The 26664-nt window shown below is 39.0% G+C and overlaps 1 pseudogene; it reads left to right on the top strand.

Annotated features, from left to right (window-relative positions):
• Nucleotides 1-26664, top strand: part of LOC147442175 (endochitinase B-like) — a 194878-nt pseudogene that overhangs the window by 152567 nt on the left and 15647 nt on the right.

The following is a 26664-nucleotide window of genomic DNA, read 5'->3' as shown; positions in this document are numbered from 1 at the left end:
AACAATAAGATAGCCTACAAGTAGCAACATGTTAGCTTACAAACAGGTATATACATAGGTAATAACTTTTTTGTTTGAGCCAACCAAGAAGTGATTGTACTCTTTTATGATGGTGCAAACTTATCTTTTCGAATTTGATTATCATGCTAAATTGGTTACACGAGAATGTTGTATAGGCTATTTTGTAGATGTTGAAGAAACCAATGTCATATCTACTCAACAAAGAGAAACAAGATCTGTGTAAGGTGTCATGAGATTAAGTTTGTGATTGTGTCACGACCTAAATTATGATCGTCAGTGCCATCCAAAGATTAAGATTGTGATTAAGATTGAGATTGTGATTAAGATTGAGAGTGTGATTGTGGTTGAGATTGAGTGTGATTGTGATTGAGATTGAGATTGATATTGTGAACAAGATTGAGATTCATCTATTTATTCAGTACATAATGTGCATTTTTTATTTATCAAATTTTTTCGCTCTTTCGTGTCACGTCACAAGATCTTTAATGTGATAATCAATCTTTTAAATCTTTAAAAGTTAAATATTTCAAGAATACATGAGCTACTAAATCTTTTAAATGTTAAATAGATTCCTACGATTGAGTTCAATATATATATATATATATATACATCTACATCTGCATATATACATATATAGATATATATATATATATCTATATACATATATACATATATATACATATACATGTATATATATATATATATATATATATATATATATATATATATATATATATATATATATACATATATATATATATGTATGTATCTATATCTATATCTATATATATATATATATATATATATATATATATATATATATATATATATATATATATATATATAGATATACATACATATATATCTATATATATATGTATGTATATATATATAGATACATACATATATATATATATATATATATATATATATATATATATATATATATATATATATATATATATGTATATATGTATGTATACATACACACACACATATATATATATACATATATATATATATATATATATATATATATATATATATATATATATATATATATAATATAGAGAGAGAGAGAGAGAGAGAGAGAGAAAGTTGCAAGACTCAGTACCATCGTGTCTCTATTTGTGAGCTAGTTGTTGAGTTTTGTTTTATAAATGACATAACTTCTTTTTATATATGCCATTCATTATGAAAAAGAATTTTTTTATGAATTTTCTTCTATATGAAACTCATTTGGAGCCATCCATTTAAAATGACACAAGGGTATTAGGGGGACACACACACACACAAACACACACACACACACACGCGCGCGCGCACACACGCACACACGCACACACACACACACACACACACACACACACACACACACACGGAGAGAGAGAGAGGGGGGGGGGGGGGGGGGGGGGGGGGGGGGGGGGGGGGGGGGGGGGGGGGGTGGGGGGGGGGGGGGGGGGAGAAGAGTATTTTAGGGAGGAGACACAGAGACACGTTAGAGAGACAGAGAGAAAGAAAGAAAGAGATAGAAGAAAGAATGCGATTGTTTCCTAGGACCGACGAGAGTTCGTCATAGGGCTCGGAGCCTATCAGCTACGAGAACAAATTCTCATTCTCCTGAGAGAGAGAGAGAGAGAGAGAGAGAGAGAGAGAGAGAGAGAGAGAAGGCAATCATTCATGGCCCTACCTTTTGCATTTCTTTTAAACCCTTGCAAAGAAGTGTTGAACCGGAGACGAGAGATGACCGAGAGAGAGCAAGATATGAAGACGGGGGAGAAGAGAGAGAGAGAAATGACACCACAATTGCATACCCCAAAGTGTGTACAATGACTACACAAGATGAGTTTATATAGAGGGGACCAGGGTGCTATATATAGAGACACTATATAGCTCAACACCCCCACTCAAATGAAGGTCCCTAACTGTGGATGAAAAAACCCTTGGGGGCTCAAGGGAAAAACCCACAGCTCTATATATACCCACCGTTTTATTAAAATGTTTTAAATATATATTTACAATGTTCAAAGGAGCTACATCACTCCTGTTTTACAATGTGTCCTTTCAAGGGTGTGTAACAACCCTATTTATACAATTTAATTGATGTAATTTCTTCAATATCTTTGAGAAGCTTCGATATCTTTAAGCAGCTTGAATATATTTGAGCCCCTGTACACACTGCTTGACGTGACTTTCATCCTGTAAACAACATCCACTCAAGAAACATATCGAAACGTGAAGGTTAGAAATAACCACATCGCATTGTCCTTAGAGACGGTTCGCGACGCCGCTCTAGAGACGACATAGAAACAAATAATAATGCCACATGTACATATAATAAGAAGATAACGAGGATGCAATGAGACGATAATAATCATAGCATCGATGGCGACGAGGGTGTAATAGAACAATAACAGCAATATCACCACTAACGACGAGGGTGCAATGAAACATAGCACCACGGATGACGAGGGTGCGATAAGACGATAACAACCATAGTGCCATGAAATATTGACGCACAAATACCAATTAGAAGGGTTCAATTTGACGATGTACCGAGCTCAACATCAGGCTCCCAAGTACGCATAAACTTTGTCAGTAATGGGAGGTAATCTATCACATCATTGAGAAAAGTATTTGTAAAGTTCTGACATAGAATTAAGAAAATCATTAGTAAAGTCATGATCCAAAATTATTAATTGACCAAGAATAAGTGACAAACTCTACCGATGATGAGGTAGCAACTATATAATCAAGACCATTTGTATATACTAAGCTTTTTGCAAATTCTATTTTACATTTCACCTAATCATAAATAATAGTTAAAAGCACATGGTCTACTGCTTAGTTCCACCTAAGTATGGGAAACAACGCCCAAAATTCATAATCCTTAAGTATGGCGGCAGGACATGGCCGGCAACTGCACTAGCTTAGCTTGCAATTGTGGTGTCATTTCTCTCTCTCTCTTCTCCCTCGTCTTCATATCTTGCTCTCTCTCGGTCATCTCTCGTCTCCGGTTCAACATGGTATCAGAGCTACATGAAAGATAAGTTTACTTAAGCTGTTCTTTTCTTAAGATAACTTTGTTTTATTCAATTTTGTTTGTGGTTAAGCGTAGAAGCTTAGAGATGTAGGCTTACAGGTCACGCTATAGTAGCATGAACAGGAAGAGTAGCGGCTGGGTACTCGTAGATAAGCCATAGGCAACTCGACGTGTGAGCGTTGATAGAATTCATAAGCAACGGTTGAATCATTTGTGAAATTTCTGATTTGTGATTTGTGTCGAAGAGACAAGAGAAACTTAGAAACGCTGGCGGTTGAAGGTCCTCATGTCCCTATAGGCTGCAGCCTTGCACGTGCAACAGTTTCTTACCATGCAACAGCATCTCGCGAGGGCTACTCATGCAACCGTCGGCCCCAACAAGTCTACTTCTACCATGGCATGGAGTATGTGCCGACTCTCGAGATCATCTTCAGGGAGCCACACAACAGTGCAGTGTACTGGTGGGCCACTGGGCGCTCTTGAGAAACCTGCAGTGAGCACGTGTAGCGATGCAGACTTCGCTAGTGTGCATGTGTTTTGTTGCTCGCTGGCTTTATTTGGCGGTTCATGATTTGCAAAGCAGCGCGTTAGCGCCAAAAATAACCCCTGCTTTAGCGCTGCATGGCCCATGTTCCCTCGTTATAATATTGCCGATGCAATCAGCTATAGTTGTAGATGTTCAGAGCCGCTGTTTAGAGCCGATCGAAAGTTCACATCTTCAAGTTCAGAGCTAGCGCGCAATCCTTACCTGCTTTTGGCAGCGATAGTGTTCAATGCTTCTGTAGATGCCGTCCTCACTACTTGGTTGCATGGCAGCTGGGTTCACGTTTTAGGCTCGACAAGCTTTAGGCTTGTAACAGGTTGCGGTAAAGGTGATATTTGATACACGTGGGTTGACCCAGACCCAGGGCAGCGAGTCGCTGTAGGGCAAGGGCTTCCTTTTCTCCATCAATGACTCCTTGGTTGCTAAAATTAGCTGGGGCAGAGGCCTGCAGGTGATGACGAAAATAGCATGCATGTAAGCTACCTTGCCACCCAAGCATCTATTAAAGGCGGCGATCAGAGACCTTATTGGCCGCCATATATACATTAAACTCGTCGGGCAGGGACCTTATGAGCCCTATCAAAATAGCTTGCATGTGAGGTCATCGTGGCCAAAATAGCTTGCATATAAGCTAATATAAGTCAGGATAAAGCATATATTATGATGAATTGTTTTGTTTTATTAGAACGATGAGCTGTTCTCATGGCCAGAAACGCATAACCGATTGCTTGTAGTTCTAAAGCCTTGATCCGAGCGCTTGTCAGCTACCTCTCAGAATCCTTGTCACCTCCAGCTTGTCTCCCGCCTTCTACAACCTTGCAAAGTTAGTTCAATCAGTGTTGTCTATCGTTTTTTTTCTTTTTTTCTAAGCTAGTGCAGTTGCCGGCCATGTCCTGCCGCCATACTTAAGGATTATGAATTTTGGGGGTTGTTTCCCATACTTAGGTGGAACTAAGCAGTAGACCATGTGCTTTTAACTATTATTTATGATTAGGTGAAATGTAAAATAGCATTTGCAAAAAGCTTAGTATATACAAATGGTCTTGATTATATAGTTGCTACCTCATCATCGGTAGAGTTTGTCACTTATTCTTGGTCAATTAATAATTTTGGATCATGACTTTACTAATGATTTTCTTAATTCTATGTCAGAACTTTACAAATACTTTTCTCAATGATGTGATAGATTACCTCCCATTACTGACAAAGTTTATGCGTACTTGGGAGCCTGATGTTGAGCTCGGTACATCGTCAAATTGAACCCTTCTAATTGGTATTTGTGCGTCAATATTTCATGGCACTATGGTTGTTATCGTCTTATCGCACCCTCGTCATCCGTGGTGCTATGTTTCATTGCACCCTCGTCGTTAGTGGTGATATTGCTGTTATTGTTCTATTACACCCTCGTCGCCATCGATGCTATGATTATTTGTCTCATTGCATCCTCGTTATCTTCTTATTATATGTACATGTGGCATTATTATTTGTTTCTATGTCGTCTCTAGAGCGGCGTCGCGAACCGTCTCTAAGGACAATGCGATGTGGTTATTTCTAACCTTCACGTTTCGATATGTTTCTTGAGTTGATGTTGTTTACAGGATGAAAGTCACGTCAAGCAGTGTGTACAGGGGCTCAAATATATTCAAGCTGCTTAAAGATATCGAAGCTTCTCAAAGATATTGAAGAAATTACATCAATTAAATTGTATAAATAGGGTTGTTACACACCCTTGAAAGGACACATTGTAAAACAGGAGTGATGTAGCTCCTTTGAACATTGTAAATATATATTTAAAACATTTTAATAAAACGGTGGGTATATATAGAGCTGTGGGTTTTTCCCTTGAGCCCCCAAGGGTTTTTTCATCCACAGTTAGGGACCTTCATTTGAGTGGGGGTGTTGAGCTATATATAGTGTCTCTATATATAGCACCCTGGTCCCCTCTATATAAACTCATCTTGTGTAGTCATTGTACACACTTTGGGGTATGCAATTGTGGTGTCATTTCTCTCTCTCTCTTCTCCCTCGTCTTCCTATCTTGCTCTCTCTCGGTCATCTCTCGTCTTCGGTTCAACAAGAAGAACCCTCCTTTGTCGTGTCTAAAGAGACTTTGGACAAAGAAATCCTTGCCCATAGCATCCAAGATACTCTTACAATAGACCCACAGCTACAGGGTCAGCACAAAGCAACATTGCTAGGAAATGTGGTACTCATCTAGGTATCTATCTTCACAACTCACGCTATCATCTAGTATTTCATGGGGAAATTTCCTGCTTTGAATACTCGCGGGGGGGGGGGGGGGGGTCACTATGTATAAATTTTGTATATCACGCGCGTTCAAGAAATTCTTTTTAAAACTCCTTATCTATGAGTTTTTCACAAATAAAATTACCCTTTTCCTATTCAATCTATAAATTTTTTTCCCAATTCTATTTTATGATGCCCTTTTGTATGTGAAAATGTGAGAAAAAATGAAATTGTATAATGTTGCACTCGCATGATAGTCACATAATTATTAAAAGACTCCCCTCCCCCCCCCCCCCCCCCCCCCCCCCCCCCCCCTTGAGTTTGAATGAGATAGCTAGCTACATGAATCAAGGGTTTAGGAGGGTTGCTATGTACAATGTTTTCTACAAGGGCTCAAGGCTATATGAAGTTATTGTATTAAAGGTAGAAGACCAAATATCCTTTAACAACACCTCGACCATCATCTTATGTGGACAAGTGGTGCATGTTTTTCCCTGGCAACCGGTGAAACATGTTAAGGAGTATTTGTTGTCCAAATGCACGGTTTGGGTTGAATTTGTAGATCAACCGGCATTCTTATGGCCTATCATCAATGATTTAGCTACATCTTGTTTTCCCCCACTATCAACTTCCCTAATAGAAATAGGGCATGTGCTATGTGTCAAACAGACCAAAGCATGCCCCGGACATTTGAAATCGAATTGGAATCAATTAGAAGATTGGTTATTTTTACCTAAAATAGGGAACTTAGTTGGCTCATGTTTTCATTGTGGTCTTTTGGGACATTTCTCAAAAAATTGTCCTACATTGGCTAAAGGCTCAGAAGGATTGATTCCTACTCACCCAGATAATAAGCATATGGTCCCCAAGGAGAAAATATTTTATAAACTTAGCTATCAGATAGGCGATAAGGCCCCTTTCTCCTCTCCACGTCATACTGATACCTATGATACCCCCCGTGTGTTGAGATGTAGAGAGAAAGAGAGAGAGAGAGACAAGACAAGAGACACACCATATACGCTCCCAGAGAATGATTCATATTGAGGACAAGATACAAATATATAGGTGAAACCAAGTTCATTAGAGTGAGCCATATATAGCTCCAACACCCCCACTCAAACAAAGGTCTCTAGCTTTGGATGAAAAAACCCTTGGGGAGTTCAAGGGAAAAACCCAAGCCCTTATACAATGTGGAATATGAACCAGCAGTGATGATGTGAAAGTGAATTGTGAATCTATGTACAAATATTCAAGTGACTTACATATCACAAGGTGCAAATGTGGAGTGTGCATAGTGCATGGTACCTAAAAGATTACAATGTCATATGTACAAAGCTATTACAATAGCAAAGAAGCAAATCTAGAAAGAGTGAGGCCGAAGCAACTCCAAGCTCCGAGCGCTGTCGAGAAATTTGCGGTCTTGCCAGGAAAGCACCGGGCTTATGGCTGTGAGAGTTTGTGAGAGAACTCAACAAAAACTATATGAAGGAGTTAAACCATAGATGCCATGAAGACTAGGGTTTGGAAAGAAGTGCAATCAAAGAAGACTCACTCTTCTCTCTTGCACTCACACACACAAAGAAAGAACACAAAAGAGAAAGTCAAAACAATACGAAGATGAAAACATCAAGGCTATGGTCATATCGTATCATGGGTAATATGAAAGGGTTAATAGATGAGTTAATGGAATTCAATCTTCACTCACCAAATAGGCTACGAATTGTTCTTTGGAATTGTAGTTTTGTGCTTACCGTAATATATATATTTTGTCTAGTGATTGGGATTAATTGTGTGTACAAATCCTCTTGGTTCATAGCAAGATAACTACGCTTACATCAAAAGAAAAATTATAGTCTATGAGAGGTAGTATGATGGGATCCGGTGATAGAAGTATTTCATTGAGCCTTTCAGGGCTGAAGAGAAACACTATACGTTGTTGAAAGTGTATTTTACGGCTAATCCATACGTTAATTCTAATAGATCGTACAGAATGAACGCGATAGAAATGATCATCATGTGGGTTATTCATTTAGGATAGTATGTGAGAAATGTAGATATGAGAAAAATGTAGATATGAGAGAAGTGAAGAGATGAGGAGTTTCCCTCCCAAGCCTTATTCTTGCTCGTAGGCAATAAGGATACTGCGGGGAGAGATGTACCTGTAGCAAGGAGAACCTAAAATTTGTAGAGAGGATGAATTACTAAGAGTGAGAGAGATAGGTTTGGTTAAGGAGATGAGATTAGATACATATATATATATTTTGGATTAGAGGTGAAAATGAAAACAACAAGAAATCAAGAAAACATCAATGTAGAACACATCTTACTTCACAAACCCTTCGGCACCATTATTGATGGGAGAGAGAAGAAGAAGGGAGAATTCAACGTTGATTGATACGCCAAGTACAACACCCTCTTTGATTAGAGTTGATCTTCCAAGAATAGCGTACAAGAATGGCTAGTCTTCCTCTAGGAGAAAGTGTAGGCTTGGGCTTATGTTAATGGGGCTAAGTACAATTAGGCATTACTACTCACTCCCTCAAGAATTCCTCTCATCAATGGCTTGAATGCTTGAGTTCCTTTTCAAGGAAGAAGAGGTCCCCTTTTATAGGTGAAGGGAACCCCCAAGGGTTTACACAAGAAGAGAGGAGCCAGTGTGAATAGGAATTGGAAAAGTTGGAAATGAGCTGTCCCTGCATGATGTGGGCAGACTAGGGTCCATTATTTTGATCATATCTCCTCAACCGTGGCTCCAAATAAAAAAGTAAAAATATGGGCGGAAACTTCAGCTCATTAGCTACGATTTTCATTTAAAAATCATTTTCTAATTTGGATTGGAACCTTGTGTAAAAAATTCATCAAAATAGGGTCCATTTCTGGCAGAAAAAGTCTTCTCGTGGTCCCCTTAGCCTAGACTTTCATTTAATTCCAAAGGACACCTCATGCCAAATGAAAGCATGACATTGCTCCTTGACAAAGTTTTATAATCATGCTTGCAATAATGCATTAAAATAAGTGTATCTTTGAAATCATGCCACATAGTGTCCCACTAGGATTTGATTCCCTCCTAGTTGCTATTTAAAAAGAAATATAATAAAAGTATAAAAAATACATAGAATATATATATATATTGGAGTTTACCCTAGATATAGGATCTAGCTAGGGTGTGAGATGATAATGAGATAGTAGAAATAAAGAATCAATGCTTTTTGCCCCAAGTTAAAGAGGCGGAGCTTTTGAGCTTTTCCCATAGTATTTTCTGATGGTAAAGTAAGGATAGGTTACCCTTGAGAAAAATAATAGGATGAGATAGAAGGCTTATCATTATACTTAAATATGCATATGTACATTATAGGAAAGATAATTATGTATCTAAAAAGTTACAAGATAGATCTTGTAGCATGCGTTCCCACTATGTACGTGTCACAACACGATAACCACCCCCTCTAAACCTGCACATCCTCCGGTATGTGCCACATTATTTCTTTGTAAGATCAGCCCTCTTGTACATCTTCCTTGCTTTCTTCTTCACTGGATGATTCCAAATCTTCATCTTCACTTTGATCTTTACCTGTGGTTTGCTCTTCTTCCTCATCAACATCTTCTAGATCATTGTCTCCTCTTCTTTTAAACATTTTGATCCTTTTTCCTGCAATGGGAATCTTTACTTCTGTACCATCTAGTTCAGACAAGCTGTAAGTAGCATTTTGTTTCACATGCTTTACAACATACGGTCCAAACCATATTTTTGAGAACTTACGTATAACTGTGTGCTGGTTATCAAGGCTACTATCATACACTAAAACCCAGTCACCTTTGTCAATTGCTTTGCCCCTGAGTCGATGTTGCTTATCAAAGTAGTCCTTGTTTTTTAACCTTGCATTTTTGAGTCGTTCTTTTGCAGCTTCAATGTCTCCAGGTCTTCTCTGTAGTTGCCTTATACGCAATGCAAGGAGATCTTCCTTGCTAAGCCCCTCTTGCCAAGGTAGTACATTCCATGTGGGAATTGTATCTTCAATCGGCATCACTGGCTTTTGACCATACATTAGCTCCGCAGGCATGTAGCCAGTTACTGAGCTATGTGTTGTATGATCAACCCATAAAGCATATGGTAACAGTTTTGGCCACTCACCAACTCTTCCTTCACAAGCCTTGGCCAAAGCTTTAATGATAGGAGGATGCCCTCTTTCACTCTTTCCATTGCCTTCAAGGTTGTAAGCTGTGGTAAGAGAAAGCTTGATTCCTAATCTAGAAAAGAACTCCCTTGCTTCTTCGGCATCCAGCTCACCTCTATCTACAGTGATCTTTCCCATACAACCATAATGGCAAATCACCTCATCAAGAAGGAATTTGCACACAGCTTCTGTGGTTTTAGCTCTTAATGCTCTTCCTTCAACCTGGTTAGTTAGGTCCTCTCGTGCAAGAACCAAGTATCTCATCTGCCAGAGTCCTAGAGGCATGGTGACTAGATCCACAACCCATTTATAGTGCATGGCTAGTGGATATGTAGGGTGCAATCCATCACGATGTCGGACATTTGAATACATTTGACAAGTTACACATGACTCTACAAATTGAGATACATCTTTATACATACCCTTCCACCAGTATTTTTCTTTCAACTTGGAGAAGGTTGCCCATACACCCCTGTGTCCAGCCCATAGGCTCTCATGAAACTCTTGCATGAGCTTTACTTGAGTCCCTTTTTTACATATAACCCTTTGTGGTGTAGCACCCTTTTGTTTAGGATTCTTCCACAAGTAACCATCCCTCAAAAAGTAACCATATGCTTTCCTGCGTATCCTCTTGAATTCTTTTTTAGACCAATCATCCTGTTTTGTTAGAGTACTCAAGTAGCTTCCAATAAGAAGCGAATCACCTTCATAAAACTCTTTCAAGAATGATTCAAGTAGATTAGTCATGCAGACATTGTTACCTTTGACATGAGAGATAGAATAGAACTTTGTGCCTACATCATCTCCCTCGTCAATCATTTGTGACTCATCTTCATACCTTGCCCTTGATAGCATATCTGCCACTGTATTTTCTTTACCTGTAATGTGCTTAAACTCAGGATTTAAGGACTTAATGTAGGCAATCCACCGCAACATAGCAATGTCTGGAGTTGAGCAGCTTGTAATCATCCCAAGAAGTGGTAGACAATCTGTTTCTACAACCACACATGCACCAATTAGGTACTCTTTCCCACTTTTCAAGGCTGTAACCATACCCCATAACTCTCTCTTTATCTGTGGATAGTTTCTTTGGTGAACACTTAGCACCTTTGCTCCAAATCTTACCACATACCTGTGTCCTTCTTTGTCATCTTTCCCTATTGCCCATCGGTGTCTACTGTCATAATTACTGGCTGTTGACACTCATAGTCTACCTTTCTCAAAGTTGTTGCTGACTGGAGCAACTCCTTTAGATTTTTCATGGATTTTACATGTGCTTCTGTCCATTTAAACTTCTGATTCTTTTTAAGCAGCTGATAAAGAGGATCAGCTACATGTGCATAATGTGGAATCCAAATAACATAGAAGACACATGCTCCCAGAAACCTTCTAACCTCAGTGATGCTAGTGCACGTTTCTTTCATTCTTTGGATGGCATCTACCTTTGTTGGACAAGGTTTCCTACCATATGGCCCGCACATGTGCCCCACAATAAGCACTTCATTGACACCAAACATAGACTTTTTCCCTGACAATGTAAGATTCACTTCTTCCAACCTAGAGAAAATTTTATCACAATCATTTATGTGATTTACCACAAACATGCGACATCCCTTGAGATCCAAAGCTTCATCTTTGTCACTTTCTTCACATCCTTTGATAGGCAAATCATCAATGAAAGGCATTGTGATTTGAGGAATAAAGTCACGTAAGACCTTATTCATCCCATTCATCATATGTGCAACCGAGTTGGTTGCTCCCTGTGGCAAGGTACACATCCTTACCAAACCCAAAGGTGTCCTCATGGTTGTCAAGTCTCTGCTTTCGATTGCAAGCTGAAATTGATCATACCCTGAGTAGAGATCCCCCATTGAGTAGATTTCCCTCCTTGCAAATGCCTTTGCAAACTCATCCACAATTGGACCTATACCTACATTTCTAATTGTCACCTTGTTCACTGGTTGCATATCTTGGATGAAGCGTAGAGAACCATTCTTCTTCGGAACTGTGAACCACCTGTTTCAGTATGGAGCACAAGAAGGCTCCAAGATTCCCATTTTGATTTTCTCATTCAGTAGCTCTACTAACTTTGGCAAATGAGCCTTTGGAACCGGAATAGGCCGCAGATTCCAAGGCACATGAGGTATTGTGAAAATTACCATAGGAGCTACAATAGAAGGATCAACACATCCTATCTCATGTGGCTCAAATGCAAAAGCCTTACCATGCTTTGAAAGCATTTCTTTGAAGCACTTTGTCTCCTCCTGTGTTAGAAACTCCTCACAACCAATCTGCAACTCTTGAAAAGACTCCTTTGTGAAGGTATGCCCGATCTTTTTAGGATTCCTGAAACTTGGTTGTAAAGAAGCCTGGTCAATCTTTTCCCTGTTGTTGGGTGGTAAGGGTGAAGCTACTGGTTTCACCTTCTTTGCTACACTCTTCTATTTAGTTTCAACATGGACTTCTGGGCCAACTATTTGGCTTTCTTTAAAGGCTTCTATTACTTGATACATTTCCATAGAGCAAACTTCCACAACTTCATTTTCAAGATGCAAACTAGACCCCATTATAGCATCAAGCTCACCCATAGTATCTACAAAAGAAACTTGCTCACACAAACCCAAAACATTTTCAGTAGGCTCTAGCAACCCACTCTTTTTCATGCCTATTTGTATATTATGCACATATTGCCTCTCACATCTCTTCAAATCTTCAAGTTTTGTAAAACATACTGATCCATTCCTTGTTACCAAGGAGCTCATCGAGTTTCACCTATTTTTGGATCAGGCGAGACCCTTTTTCTTTCTGTACCACTGCAATCCCTCTTTACAGTGGTACTTGGTCAAAACCCATCATTTCTCTATGATCATGAAACTCTTTGCTTACCTTTGGTAGAGGATGTTCTCTGAGGTTGTCACGATTTCTTTCATGGTTTACACAGACTGTGAGAAATTGGACAGCTCGTTTACCATCTTTGCTGCGTATTCTAGCATATGCTGAACCATCGTCCATTACCTTTGTTTCCATTCGAACTCCCACAATGTAGGGTTGTCCAAGGATGAGATGATATGAAGATGTATCCTGTACAAAGAAGTTTTGGTCAATATTTACATCACCTATTGTTACCTTCACACCTGGAAATGCTGCATACAATTCACCGGATGAGTTGTTTGCCACTTTTACCATCCAGCCATGATCTGTGTCCATCGGCCATTTGTACTTGTTGTAGAGACTCTTTGACATTATGTTTTATTTCTGAACCATGGTCAATCAAGGCAACAAATGACTCTTCAAGATCACCTACCTTGACCAAAGTTTCTGTAGTAGCTCTTGCCCAGTGACTTCGTGAATAGTAGATCCTAGGAATATCTTCAACTTCTTCATCATCATTTGAGAAATGTACTTGCTTCACTCTCCCACTAGATTGGTAGCATCCTACCATAGCTCCATCATTCTCCTTATTTTGCAGTTGCATCCCTTGTGTCTTTGAGGTTTCCCCTTCAACCTATGGACGAGAAACTTCAGCAAGGGTTTGCCTCTTCCTCTTGATGATGTCAATGATCTCCTCATGGAATTCACGCTTTGCAATGCCAAGAACTTCTCCCAGAGTAAACTCAATCTTTCTATTCAATATCCTTTCCTCCAAGACTTTCTTTAAATCTGTAGCAACCTCAATATCAGATTGTAGTTTATAAGTTGGGCCTTTTGTCTTACCTTTCGTTGGCTCTTTCTTCTTTCTTGTTGTAGACTCCTCAATGAGTACTTCAGGTGGAGATGCTCCTTGTGTTGAGGGTGTTTGAGAAGGCATTGAGTCGCTTGTTCCCCCACTTCTAGAAGCTCTTTTTGATGGTCCTTCATCATAATTCACACGTCTACGCTTCTCTTCTACAATTGCTTTATTTTGTTGGCATTTTGTAATGTAGGCATGCACTGACAATGAGTCCACTGGATCATTCCATCCTGTTTCTAAACGTATGCAATCACCTGCTTCATGTAAAATCTCTTTTGTAAGATTTTCCTTTTTAGCTAATTGCATGACATTTGGCCAAATTTGACCATGATGGTCACTCACCTCTTCATCAAAAAAATGTTCAATTTTTACTCCATACGTAGCTGCCTCAACTAAAGAGGTGGCATGCTTGGTTGCCATATCTTCAACTAAGGTTTGCATTCCCCCCTTCCCAAAGTTAGTTCTCAAGGGTAGACCTGTCTCTCTTAAGTGAATTTTACCATCCTTAAAAAAGACAACATCTTTTGACAAAGCATCACTAAAATCATCACAATACCTTCTTACATGGTCTGTACTATCACACCAAATACATCTATTAACAAACCCTTCTTTGGGATGTTGTCTTTGCCTAGGAAGTGGCCCTGATGGTTGGCCTTTTTCTTCAAGCTTTGCAAACTTCACCTTCAAGTCACGCATTCCCTTCACAAGCTCATCTAGCATGGACTCATCAAACTTAGGAGCGATAAAAGTAGGCTTTACCATTTTGTCAGAAGTTGAGGTGGAAGGTCTTGTAGTGTTTACTACCATCTTGTCCCTTCTTCTTTGTCATTTGGCAAGCAGTGAGACAGCACCTTCAGCCTCATTCCAGCCCCGTCTTTAGTCCTTTCTCAGCATCTTTATCTTCAAGAAAAAGCTTTAAATTTTCTTGAAACTCTTTACCTGCAGCTTGTAAGAAAAGATATGTCTTCTCTGCATCTAGTGTGGCCCAGTCACCTTTGTCAATTGCTTTGCCCCTGAGTCGATGTTTCTTATCAAAGTAGTCCTTGTTTTTTAACCTTGCATTTTTGAGTCGTTATTTTGCAGCTTCAATGTCTCCAGGTCTTCTCTGTAGGTTCCTTATACGCAATGCAAGGAGATCTTCCTTGCTAAGCCCCTCTTGCCAAGGTAGTACATTCCATGTGGGAATTGTATCTTCAATCGGCATCACTGGCTTTTGACCATACATTAGCTCCGCAGGCATGTAGCCAGTTACTGAGCTATGTGTTGTACGATCAGCCCATAAAGCATATGGTAACAGTTTTGGCCACTCACCAACTCTTCCTTCACAAGCCTTGGCCAAAGCTTTGATGATAGGAGGATGACCTCTTTCACTCTTTCCATTGCCTTCAGGGTTGTAAGCTGTGGTAAGAGAAAGCTTGATTCCTAATCTAGAAAAGAACTCCCTTGCTTCTTCGGCATCCAGCTCACCTCTATCTACAATGATCTTTCCCATACAACCATAATGGGAAATCACCTCGTCAAGAAGGAATTTGCACACAGCTTCTGTGGTTTTAGCTCTTAATGCTCTTCCTTCAACCTGGTTAGTTAGGTCCTCTCGTGCAAGAACCAAGTATCTCATCTGCCAGAGTCCTAAAGGCATCGTGACTAGATCGACAACCCATTTATAGTGCATGGCTAGTGGATATGTAGGGTGCAATCCATCACGATGTCGAACATTTGAATACATTTGACAAGTTACACATGACTCTACAAACTGAGATACATCTTTATACATACCCTTCCACCAGTATTTTTCTTTCAACTTGGAGAAGGTTGCCCACACACCCCTGTGTCCAGCCCATAGACTCTCATGAAACTCTTGCATGAGCTTTACTTGAGTCTCTTTTTTACATATAACCCATTGTGGTGTAGCACCCTTTTGTTTAGGATGCTTCCACAAGTAACCATACCTTAAAAAGTACCCATATGCTTTCCTGCGTATCCTCTTGAATTCTTGTTCAGACCAATCATCCTGTTTTGTTAGAGTACTCAAGTACCTTCCAATAGAAAGCCAATCACCTTCATAAAGATCTTTCAAGAACAATTCAAGTGAATTAGTCATGCAGACATTGTTACCTTGGACATGAGAGATAGAATAGAATTTTGTGCCTACATCATCTCCCTCATCAATCATTTGTGACTCATCTTCATACCTTGCCCTTGATAGCATATCTGCCACGGTATTGTCTTTACCGGAAATGTGCTTAAACTCAGGATTTAAGGACTTAATGTAGGCAATCCACCGCAACATAGCAATGTCTGGTGTTGAGCAGCTTGTAATCATCCCAAGAAGTGGTACACAATCTGTTTCTACAACCACACATGCACCAATTAGGTACTCTTTCCCACTTTTCAAGGCTGTAACCATACTCCATATAACTCTCTCTTTATGTGTGGATAGTTTCTTTGGCGAGCACTTAGTACCTTTGCTCCAAATCTTACCACATACCTGTGTCCTTCTTTGTCATCTTGCCCTATTGCCCATCCAATCCCTGTAGGACTGGTATCCACTGTCACAATCACTGGCCTTTGACACTCATAGTCTACCTTCCTCAAAGTCGTTGCTGACTGGAGTAACTCCTTTAGCTTTTTCATGGATTTTATATGTGCTTCTGTCCATTTAAACTTTTGATTCTTTCTAAGCAGCTGATAAAGAGGATCAGCTACATGTGCATAATGTGGAATCCAAATAACATAGAAGACACATGCTCCCAGAAACCTTCTAACCTCAGTGATGGTAGTGCACGTTTCGTTCATTCTTTGGATGGCATCTACCTTTGTTGGACAAGGTTTCCTACCATATGGCCCGCACATGTGCCCTACAATAAGCACTTCATTGACACCAAACATAGACTTTTTCCCTGACAATGTAAGATTAACTTCTTCCAACCCAAGGGTTTACACAAGAAGAGAGGAGCCAGTGTGAATAGGAATTGGAAAAGTTGGAAATGAGCTGTCCCTGCATGATGTGGGCAGACTAGGGTCCAGTATTTTGATCATATCTCCTCAACCGTGGCTCCAAATAAAAAAGTAAAAATATGGACAGAAACTTCAGCTCATTAGCTACTATTTTCATTCTAAAATAATTTTCCAATTCGGATTGGAACTTTGTGTAAAAAATTCATCAAAATAGGATCCATTTCTGGTAGCAAAAGTCTTCCCTTGGTCCCTTTCGCCTAAACTTTCATTTAATTCCAAAGGACAGCTCATGCCATATGAAAGCATGACATTGCTCCTTGACAAAGTTTTGTAATCATGCTTGCAATAATGCATTAAAATAAGTGTATCTTTGAAATCATGCCACCTAGTGTCCCACTAGGATTTGATTCCCTCTTAGTAGCTATTCAAAAAGAAATATAAGAAAAGTATAAAAAATACATACAATATATATATATTGGAGTTTATCCTAGATATAGGATCTAGCTAGGGTGTGAGATGATGATGAGATAGTAGAAATAAAGAATCAATGCTTTTTGCCCCAAGTTAAAGAGGCGGAGCTATTGAGCTTTTCCCATAGTATTTTATGATGGTAAAGTAAGGATAGGTTTCCCTTGAGAAAAAAAATAGGATGAGATAGAAGGCTTATTATTATACTTAAATATGCATATGTACATTATAGGAATGATAATTATGTATATAAAAAGTTACAAGATAGATCTTGTAGCATGCATTCCCACTATGTACGTGTCACAACACGATAGCGCAAGAGGATGAAACATGACTCATTGAGGCCTTTGGTCAAAATGTCTGCAATCATCTAGCCACTTGGATAGTGTTCAACCATAATGGTTCCTTTGCGTACTTCATACCTGCCATAATGATAATGGACAGCAATGTGCTTTGACTTATTATGTTGAACATAGTCTTTTGCAAGACTAATAGCACTTTGGTTGTCACACCGCAAGAGTGTGCTAGAAAGAGGAGAGTGACCAATATCAACCAACATTTGTCGAAGCCAAATCAACTCACGAGCTGCAAGTGATGCTGCAACATATTCTGACTCAGTCGTAGAAACTGCAACACAATGTTGTTTCTTGCTGGTCCAAGAAACAAGACAACCATTTATAAAGAAGCAATTTCCACTAGTAGATCGCATAGATAAATGTGAGCTTGCCCAGTCTGCATCTGTCTAACCCAAATGAGAAAGATATTGCATAGAATCCGATGCGAGTTGTCGTCGATAGACTAAACCAAAATCTATAGTGCCTTTCAAGTATTTCAATACACGTTTTGCAGCTGACCAATGCTTAAGAGAAGGAAATGAAAGATGTTGTCCAAGATAATTAGCAGCAAACAGAATATCAGGACGAGTGTTCATGCGAACAAACTGAAGACATCCAATCAAGTTAGCATAAGGTTGATTTGTGACAAGTTGACCGCCATTGTCAGAAGTATTTGAAAGAGGAAAGGGTTTACGATTGTGTTTCCCAAGAGTACAAAATTCACAAATTCCCATATGGGGATGGGCTTTAAGATCCATGCCATGAACAAGATCACGACGTTCAAGATCAAGGAGTTTTGAGAAATCAGCATGAACAAAATGGTGATGCCATACTTTGCAATCATGATCACCTGGAGCAGTTACAATATTTGCTACAGCATCGTTGAGAGAGATTTCAAACAAATTACCGTTTCGACGAGCAGTAGCTATAGTCTGTCCATCTTTCTCAATTCGGCCTTTGGTATGATTAAATCCAACAAACAGACCAAGATCAACAAGTCTAGCAATTGAAAGAATATTACGTTGAAGATCTGGTACTTGTAATACTCCTCCCAAAATTCGAGTGGAAGAAGATAAGGTACCAAGATATAAGTCTCCAATACCCTTTACTTGACAAGTAGTATTATCAGCAAGATAAACAACACGTTGAACTGGTAGTGGATAATAGTTATGGATCCACTTAGACTGATATGTCATATTTCCTGTAGCACCAGAATCGACAATAAAAAGTGATCCATCACGTACATGAAGTATTCTATCTGGAGCAACTAAACATAGGACGCAGCTTGTTTCTGGTACAATGTTGTTTTGATGTTCAGTAGCATATGCTCTATTCCGATCTGTGTCAAATCGACGCTTCTAGCACATATGAGTGGGATGATCAGATCGTCCATAATATTCACAAGAAGAAGAAAAAGAGTCTCTAGATAAACGTGGTTGTTTTGTGGTAATATTGTGTTCTTCATTATATTGATGTGCCCAACAATCATCTTCAGTATGGCCATTTCTGTTGCAGTAAGAACATTGCTTATTAGGAATTTTGAGACGAGAGAAAATATTACCACGACGGCCACCTCTGCGGTTTCCTCATTGAAATGGAAGCCTTCGAGCATAAAAAGCACGTTCCATCTGTTGTGACTCAGTCTCCTCTTGTGAAATCATAGCTGTATCGTGACTAGCATTCCGACGTTCTTGACATTGAGAGTATTCAATTGAAGACATGCAAGCTTGCTTGAAATCAAGACCATCTTTATTAGAGAGAATAGTAAAAATGTTATCATAAGAAGAGTCCTTCACCGTATCAAGGAGAAGTGTAATCAGTTGCTTTTGTGGAACAGGATCACCGGCAGCAGCAAGTTGATTAATAAAAGATTTTAAAGATTCAATATGTCCCGTCATGGTAGTACCAACTTCATATTGTAACTTGTTAAGCAACCCTCTCAAATAAAGTATTTCTGTAACAGATTTCTTCTGAAATTTTGCAATAAGATACATTCATACGTCGTGGGAAGTAGGCAGTTCATACATATCAAGCAAAAGGGAATCAGTAAGAGCAAAAAGAATATACTGACGAGCTGCTTTATCACGTTGTTGCCAATCCGTATAGGCAACATTCCAATCTTCAAATATAGATCCTTCAGTGATAAGCACGTTATCATTATCCGTATCAATAGGCTGAGGCGGACAAACACAATTTCCAAGAACAACATCGGAGAGTTCATCGCCTTTAAGAATTAACATCTTTGCTTTCCAGCCTGGAAATCCTTGACCTTGGAAAGGATGAACAGAACGCTGGCCAGAAGGAAAGCCGTTGAAGAGAATATTCATAGCCATATCTTGTTGCGAGAAGATGTATAAGATAAGATCGCACAATCTGCACACCATATATGGTGAAGGCCACAATTGAGAATGAGAGAGATATGAGAACTGTGTTCTGTCAACGATAAACGTAAGAAGGATGCTCAAGGAACGTCGAAAGATGCGAGAGACGTGACCCAAAAAAGGCAGGGTAAAGGAGACGTTAATAATAAACGAGTCCTCAAAATAGAGTGGCGTGAGACGCAAGATTGACGGCCACAATACGAATAGCAAAAAGCTAAATCTTCTCGAAAAAGTTAACGCCAAAATAAGAAAAACGATCGCGGACGCTTCACAAAGAAGTAGGACGAAGAAAGCTGCGTCAAGCTCAATTGCACTAAAAACAACATAACTTTCTGCTGCGAGCTCGGATTGACGCAAACCTAGAACTCAAATCGAAGAGCTCGAGGAGACGAACAAGTTGTGGATGAAAAGAGCTATTGCGCTTTTCCCGTTTCTCTAAATTTTGAGCAGAACAGCAAGAAAAATTGAGATGAAGTTCAGGGTGTCATCAACAAGAAAATGTAATCAACAAATAGATTGATTAGAAATAAACGCCACATAAAACACTAATCATATTCTTCTTAACACAAAACAACCACAATTAACAAGAATCAACGCTTACATGCGAATCGCATACACATACTGTTGTGTCACCATAAATTGAATCGGTGCGTGATCGTTACAACTCTGATACCATGTTAAGATGTAGAGAGAAAGAGAGAGAGAGAGAGAGACGAGACAAGAGACGTGACAAGATACAAATATATAGGTGAGACCAAGTTCAGTAGAGTGAGCCATATATAGCTCCAACACCATGGACACCACAAAATAGCTCTGAAATCTGCTCCACTTGGACACCCAAACTCGCTCACAGCAGATTCCACCTTCACACATAAAATCACACGATGGGAGCCATGAAAGGTCTTCTATAAACTCCCGCCCTATCAACAAGGGAAAAATTCTCGTCGATTGTAATGACTTTCAGCTCTCCAAACGAACTTTCAGGGCTAAGCCACATATCATTGGGTACACCTCCCCAATGTTTTTGAGGTGCTGCAAGATGTTCCATCCCCGAACACCCTAGATGCTATTGATTTGGTGATAGCACAATATTCCACATCAAAAACTAAAGCATCCATACCTATTACCCTAAAGGTGCACATGACTTAGAAAAGTGATGCAGATTATCTTTCTCGTAAAGGGATTCATCTCTGGCAATGGCTAGGATATCTCACTTGGATTCAAGGCCTTATAATTGGGGGCGATTTTTATATGGTACGACATTAAAGTGACCATATTACCTCCTTGGTCTCTGTCATGCGGTCCCTGAGACTCCTTCCTAGACACACCTTCAAACTCAAGCTTATCTTAAGGATGCTTGGCCATTGGCTTCTAGACTGTCTACTAGCTTTACCTTTCACTTTCTATCTCATAATGCTTCTTGGTCCACGACTGACAGAATCTATTACATTGGTGTTGATTGGATACCTAATAATGATGACATGTTTGTGGATGTTGCAACAACATTATCAAATCATTTTCCTCTGGTTCTTACTCTTTCTAATCTGGAACGGAGAAATCTTCTTCAAATGAGTTTGGTAACTCCACACCTCTAATCATCAACAATTCAGTGCTCAACCATCCAAACTTTAAAGCACAGGTTCATGCTATTGTTGTTAATGCTCACCAACTACATGATAATCCTCGGCTATTATGGCTCCATATCGTGGCTCGGTTGCAATCATGTATTCAAATTGACAAAATAAAATTTCATGCTTTAGACTTTCAATGCTTTAATTTTTATGCCATTTTGTTTAGAAATAATGCTTTGCAAAAAAATTGTTTTGAAATTATGGTTTGTGTTGTGAAATTATGGTTTGGGGTTATTTTATTTCTAAATTATTCTTTGGAATTATGTTATTAAATTTTGCTACCATTTTCTCATGTTGTTTTGGAACTATGTTGTTTCAAAATTATGCTTTGAAAAAATCTTGTTTTGAAGAAATTTCATTTTGAATTATGTCGTTTTTGAAATTATGCGGTTGATGAGGTTTAGGTTGTAGGTTTTGGTTAGGTTTAGTTTAAGTTATAGGTTAGGTTAGGGTATAGGTTAGAGGTTAAGTTATAGGTCATAAGTTAGGTTATACGTTAGGCTAGGTTAGGTCATAGGTTAAACTAGATTAGGTTTAAGCTATAGGTTAGGTTATAGGTTAGGTTAGGTTAGGTTATATAACCCAATTAGGCTAGATTAACTTATAGGTTAGGTTCTAAGTTAGAGGTTAGGTTAAGTTATAGGTTATAGGCTAGGTTAGCTAGATTAATTATAGGTTAGGTTTAGGCAACATGTTAGGTTATATGTTAGGTTAGGTTAGGTTATAGGTTGTATATATGTAAAAGGTTAGGTTAAGTTATAGGTTAAGTTAACTAATGTTTAGGTTATAGGTTTCGTTTGAAAAAAATGATGCTCGCAAATGAAACATTGGCGTTCCATAATCATGATGTTAGTAGCTTACAAAATTATTGTCAAGTCAATTTCCCAAAGACTCTCTCTCTCACTCTCTCTCAATAAGGGTATCACTCCTCACCAACAAGGTTTCATCAAAGGAAGATCTATTTAAGATAACACCTTGACATCAATGGTTGGATTAGAAGACACACCATTCACCATGCAAGATTGAGTCAGTTATACGTTAGGTTAGAGCTAGCGACAAATAGTAGAAAAAACGCAAACGGACGTACTTCGATTATGTTAAGTTATAGATTAGCTTTAGGTTATAGGTTATGTTAGGTTAGAGCTAGCGGCAATTTAATAGTAGAAAAAATGCTTGCAAACAGACTTCAAAGATGACTCGTTTACTTCAAAAAACGCAAACGGACTTCGATTAGGTTAGGTTTAGGTTTAGGTTTAGGTTACAAGTTAAGCTAGACTATAGGTTAGGTTAGAGATAGGGACCAATTAATAGTAGAAAAAACGCAAACAGACTTCGAAGATGACTCATGTACTTCAAAACACAGGAACAAACTTCGATTAGGTTAGCCTATAGGTTAGGTTTACGTTATAGGTTATGCTAGGTTATGCTAGGCTACGTTAGGTTAAGGTTATAGGTTAGGTTAGAGCTAGCAACAAATTAATACTAGAAAAAATGCAAACGGACTTTGAAGATGACTCATGTACTTCTAAAAATGCAAACTGACTTTGGTTAGGTTAAGTTATAAGTTAGGTTAAGGTTATAAGTTAGGTTATAGGTTTTTTGTTATGTTAGGCTAAGTTAGGTTTATATTATAGGTTAAATTAGATTATAAGTTAGGTTAGAGCTAACGGCAAAAAGTAGAAAACACGCAAACGGATTTCAAGAATGACTTGTGTACTTTAAAAAACGCAACGGACTTTGATTAGGTTATGTTATAGGTGAGGTTATATGTTAGGTTTAATCTGGTTATAGGTTAGGCTAGGTTAGGTTAAGGGTTATAGGCTAGGTTTAGGCTATAGCTTTGAAAAGCGCTAACGCAATTAGACTTTAAAAGCGCACACAAACTTCAAAAACACTAATATATAGTCATTGACCTTGTGTTCCTAATCTTCGTCGACCTCTAGACCGACGTGTGCGGGGATCGGGCATGGCTAAAGAATGTGAGGTTGTTAGAGCTAGCATAAATAGTTGAAAAAATGTAATTGAACTTCAAAAGCGCCTTGTGTAATTCAAAATGCAAACAAAATTTAATAAACGAAGTAAGATAACACAATTGGACTTCAAAAGTGCACACAACTTCAACAACCTTAATATATAGTCATTGACCAATAAAGACAATATTATTACCATGTGGTCCTATCTCCGTGCACCTCTAGACCGATGTGTGCGGGGATTGGGCCTAGCGAGAGAATGTGAGGTTGTTATGTATTGTCATGTAGCTAGTAGCGTGTAGCTATAACAAATAGAGTGTTTTAATTATTTGTCGCATCATTGGTAAATAAAATATGGACAATAGGATGGCGTGTCCTTGTGCGCATTGCAAGCATCATATCTTTCGAAAACAAGAAATCCATGACAAGTACATATGCAATCACACTCTCTTTCCAATAGAGCAACTATAAGACTTGAGTTATCGATCTCATGGTCCAGAGACAATAGATCAAACTCCGCAAGTAGATATTGCTCCAATTTCATCCCAGAGATATAGGTACAATGCTCACAGTCCAAAGCCGGCATGGTTGGACGCAAAGGAGTGGACGGGGAGTGCATGAGAGACACAAGACAATCCATACAGATTTCAACAGCAAAGAGATGCAGCCAAAGCACGTTTGGAGTCTGTTGGAGCATCACATCTTGGGATTGAAGGCTACGACACACTTCGACATAAGTTTGTAAGTATTATACGTATGCTTTGCATTTTTGAAAATATATACGAAGTTTGAAGATTCATCTCATGATTAAACCATAATTTTGTAGGAAGTTGCTGTGAAGCGCCTTCCGACACGCCGAGAGGAGAAGTATGGGTACAAGCATGGACTTGTGGTCCTTTTGACCCAGCTAGAGGAGGAGGGAGAGGACGATGACTGGGAAGCATTACCATGACAGTCTTCTTGATACAGTCTTACTCAGTCATCTTCATACAATCTTTTTTGCATCTTTAGTCTTTTTGATACAGTTTTACTCAGTGCTTGTTTGCATGTACAGTTTTTTAGTGCTTATGTTTATGGTTTTACATTTTGTTTGTGATTATAATTTGTTCTGCAATTATGGTATAGCACAGAGGTTATGGTTATGGTATGGCACATAGGTTTTGGTCATGGTTTGGCAATCGAGTTATAGTTATGGTTTTGCAATGATGGTATGGCAATCATGGTATGGTTAGGGTTTGGCAATCAAGTTATGCTTATGGTTTTCAGTGATGGTATGGAAATCATGTGATAGTTATGGTTTGGCCATAAGATTATGATTATGGTTATGGTTTTGCGATGATGGTATGGTTGTTATGATTATTGCATGACAAGCAAGTTATGGTGTTATGTTTATGGTTTTGCAATTTTTGAATCATGTTTTAATTATGGCTATAAAAACTTTATGACGTTGTGCCTACGGTTTGGGAGTCGATGTTATGGTTATGCTTTTGAGAACTTGTCATGATTAAGCTTTTGATTTTGTGGTTTTGTTCTTTCGACAGTTTTGCTAATATGTATACACCCGCTCTTTAGCATCAACTTGTAGGTGGAGTACGGTTGCTTGTGCACTCTTCCTCTGGGTAGAGAGGTCTATTTTTTGTTTGTGCAATATAAGAAGCTTCAGTTCCCAGCCCTCTCTGCCTAAAAAAAAAATTGCAGATTTGGTCATCGGAATAGAGTTCGATATACGCGTCCGTATAGGCCTCGAAAAACCATCAGTATCATGTAAAATTTCCAGCGCTGTCGTGCGATGGCACGTTCATAATGTGAAATTAAAGTATTTACCTCACTCTTAATGTGTATGATGTGTGGGACCAAATGCTACAATGTATATAGTGTGATATATGTGAAAATGAATGTCACGGTTGCAGTCGTGTACATACCTTGCCGGGCGGGCGAGGCCCTACACGCAGTACCATGGACTGCTTTTACACATAAATATATGCCTAATTTGCTTTGGGAATGTACAAATGTCAAGTGTTTGGAAGTGGCACGCTGGTTTTGCCTAGAAAGTTCAATGCGGGCAATCTCGGCAAAAAATAGCAGATTTCGTGCGCTGGCGCAAAAGACGTGTCCAAAGTGCTTACCAAGTTGGAAAAAGAGGGCAACATGAAATTTGATCCCAATGGGATTTTTTCACAATTTTAGGGATTTTTTCCAACTCGTTTGGGCTTTTTACGGACAGAAAGTGTCATTTTTGGGATAAAAATGGTTAAAAATAGCCTCAAAATACCCAAAATAGCTCAAAATGCCACATCAACGATGTTGGTGTTGTTGCTCAAGTTCTGTGGGAATTTGTAGAGCCAAGAATGAGCACATGAGCAAGGAGATACAGCCATTCCTCTACAGGGTGCTAGTGCAATCCCGTGCTGCTTCCACTACATGGTTGAGACTGTGAGGCCTCCAATTAGGGTTTCCCCTCCTCAAATAACTACTTGGGATTCTCGAATGAAGTACTGAAGCTTCCATAAAATTATCATGACGAAGAATCAAAGCGTAAATTTAGGGTTTTTAAGAGGTCGAATGAGCACTACATCTGTGCAATTAGGAGCGAGGCTACACCTAATCTTCACACACACAAGAGTTTTGAGTTAGTATTGGTTCTTTTTCAAAGTGGAGCTTTCATGGCTGGAGTTTGGTTCTTTTTTAGTGTGTTTTTGGCTTCAAATCGTCTACGCCTTGCTTGATTTTTCTACAAATCCTCACAGTCAGAGGCCCGACGCTTTCCTAGTCGAACTACGCACTTCCTGACACGTTTTTGGTGAACCCGAAGCGAAGTAGGCTAGGGTGAGGGTTCAAAAACTTCATTGAAGTTCTCAAATCAAAGCTTTAAAGCTATGGAACAACAAGAGCAACAGGGGGTTCGGTTTGATCCAGTCACAATGCAAATGTTTCAAGCTTTTGCAGTGTTTATGCAGCAGCAGCAAGCTGCAAAAACAAGGGAGCTTTCCTCAACCAAAGCGCTTCAATCTGTGGTGAAGAAATTGGACCAATTTAAAGTTAAAGATGTAACAAAGTATCTTTGTGGATATGTAAAGGAGATGGAGCTTCATCGAGTGCCCGAAGCAGAGATGATGCAAAGTTTTGAACTTGTTTTGGTTCCCGAGATCAGAGAGCATGTA

This window comes from Adiantum capillus-veneris, chromosome 14 (genome assembly GCF_014529385.1).
Source record: "Adiantum capillus-veneris isolate H3 chromosome 14, ASM1452938v2, whole genome shotgun sequence".
In the NCBI taxonomy this organism is placed as follows: domain Eukaryota; kingdom Viridiplantae; phylum Streptophyta; class Polypodiopsida; order Polypodiales; family Pteridaceae; genus Adiantum; species Adiantum capillus-veneris.
The sequence above is the reverse complement of the archived record's forward strand: the minus strand, read 5'-3'. Positions and strand labels throughout refer to the sequence as shown.